At 45.9% G+C, this 2,441-nt stretch overlaps 1 pseudogene; it reads right to left on the bottom strand.

Moving 5' to 3' along the window:
• Nucleotides 1–796: 796 nt before the first annotated feature.
• LOC102912736 (lysine-specific demethylase 2B pseudogene) lies at nucleotides 797–1,490 on the bottom strand (annotated as a pseudogene).
• Between the last annotated feature and the right edge of the window lie 951 nt (nucleotides 1,491–2,441).

The following is a 2,441-nucleotide window of genomic DNA, read 5'->3' as shown; positions in this document are numbered from 1 at the left end:
GCATTCAGTATATCTAGTGGAAGCAAATCGAAAAGAAAAGTCAAAGTAGCTTTAAAAATGAAGAAATATATTGACTCCCGTTGCCCAAACCCATGATGTAGGGAAGCTTACTGGTGGCTTAATGATGGTCTGAAGGACGTTCACTTACAGTTCAACCTAGGCTCCTTCTTGAATCCTTCCCAAGGCTGCTTTCCCAAATGATGCCTTGTGTCAAAAGATGTGATCACAGTCGCGTGTTTCTCTGCTCACATTCCAAGTGAAGAATGACTTTCTGAGATTCAGAAGTGTCTGTCTACTTCCTTTCATGTTTTGGTGGCCAGCACTGGATCCCTCGATGGCACCTGCTGTTGGATAAACCTCTCTTAGAAGAAGCCAAGGGGAGTAAGTCAGTTTCCTTTAGACTATTGCCACTGCAAGGTACTTGAAGTTCTCACTAGTAAAATAGCACCCACAGTTTTAGAGTGGTTTACCATAAAATGTACTTTATATGAATTCCCATCCTTAGCAACCCTGACTACTTTTGCTTAGATGTCTTGGGCTTTATGCATTATGCATCTGATGAAATTTCTAGAGATTATGTTATTTACTTGTACAAAATGTAGACCTTCATTCTAGCTTAGTCTGCCTCTTGAGCTATTTACCATGACATTTCTTTCAGTCTCAAGGAAAAGTCTTCATTTTTCTGCCTCATTTCTCTTTTGATAATAATAATAAAAAATACTGTTTCTTTCCAAACAATTGACCAAGGCTCTTTTGTGACCTCACATCTTCAATTTTCTGGGACATCTTCTCTTTCTCATTTTGACCACCGTCCATCGTAAAGATTAAGAACATGGTTACAGTAACTGAGGTGGAGCTTGGAGAGCAGAGGCATATGGCGGATATTGAGCTGTAGGGAGGCATCTGTGATATCCAGGCCAGCTAGGCACAGTTCTACAATCTTCCGGAGCTTGTTCCAATTGTCCATCTGACCTGGCCTGTTGTCTGTGGGTGGGGACAGGAGATTCCGCATCTGGGCATCCTTTAGTCCTTCTACTCACTGGACATGCAGGGTCCAGAGCAATGGACAACTGGAGCTACAGAGGGCTGAGACAGCAATCCATGAGCAGCCTGACAGCACCAAGTCTCGGAGCCCAGGCAACCGGTTGATGAGCCAACTCAGCTGCTTCTTGGAGATATTGGTCCAGCTGAGGTCAAGGGAGACAGGCTGTCGCTGGATGATGCCACTCAGCATCAGGGGCGTGATGGACTTGCAGTGGTTCAGATCAATGCGGGTCCACAACCGCTTATTGTAGCACCAGCGGTTCCAGGTTCTGCAGATCCGCATGCAGACACACAGGTCTTGGTGGCTGAGGTAGCTGAAGACTGCCATCCACACCTCTCTGTGCATGACATGGGCTGCTCCATCATCAAGGGGCAGCGAGTCTGGTGGGCGGCTGGCTAATGGGTGGCGGCCTGATCACATGATGCTCCATCTGGATGCACTTAGGTGGGGATGCAGAGGATATAACCATGTCACTGATCAGTCCATCAACCTCACTGCAGTCAGCACTACCACTGGAGACTCTCTGACAGAGATCAACCTATCAGACTGCAATAAGGTCACTGACCAGTGCCTGTCCTTCAAACGCTGTGGAAATATCTGTCATATTGACCTGAGGTACTGCAAGCAAGTCACCAAGGAAGGCTGTGAGCAGTTCATAGCCGAAATGTTTGTGAGTGTTCAGTTTGGGCAAGTGGAAGAGAAACTCCTGCAGAAACTAAGTTAGTTCCAGGACAAGGGTGTAAATGTGGAGGATTGGGGGAACACAGCCGGGGAGGGGCGAAGACTGCAAAAGCAAGTGGGCTTCTATTTTCCTTTGGAATTTGGAACAAGAGACCACGGGGCACAGTTCTGTTTCTCAAGTCTTGCCAAGGGAGAAGCCATTCAACTACCCATTTGGAGGATGAGTGAGCCAGACGTTTTCTTTTGCTCCTGCATCATAACTGCACTGCTTTCTGGACCATTCTAAGGCGGCCTTTAGAAGACATTCCAGTTGGAAAAGAAGATGAGCTTTGGAGAAATCCTCTGAGAAGCCTGAGCTTAGTGTTTTTGTTAGTAGTTTGTTTGGGGCACCCTGCTCCTTGCAATGACAAGGCTTTCAGTGTCAACATAGAGTGGACCACACACACCATCTGCAGCTCTCTTGACACATTTTGTTTAGTTGGTTTTGTTACATCTTACATTATGTAGAACTAGGGCTGGAGAGATGGCTCAGCGGTTAAGAGCACTGGGTGCTCTTCCAGAGGTCCTCAGTTCAATTCCCAGCACCCACATGATGGCTCACAAGCATCTTTAGTGGGACCTGATGCTCTCTTCTGGCATAAAGTCATACATTATGCAGAACTATTTTTGTATAAATTGTTTAAAAATTATTTATGCAAGATTTGAATGCATACCA

The sequence above is a fragment of the Peromyscus maniculatus genome, chromosome 18 (assembly GCF_049852395.1).
Source record: "Peromyscus maniculatus bairdii isolate BWxNUB_F1_BW_parent chromosome 18, HU_Pman_BW_mat_3.1, whole genome shotgun sequence".
Lineage (NCBI taxonomy): Eukaryota > Metazoa > Chordata > Mammalia > Rodentia > Cricetidae > Peromyscus > Peromyscus maniculatus.
Note: the sequence above shows the minus strand (reverse complement) of the source record. Positions and strands in the feature narration are given on the sequence as shown.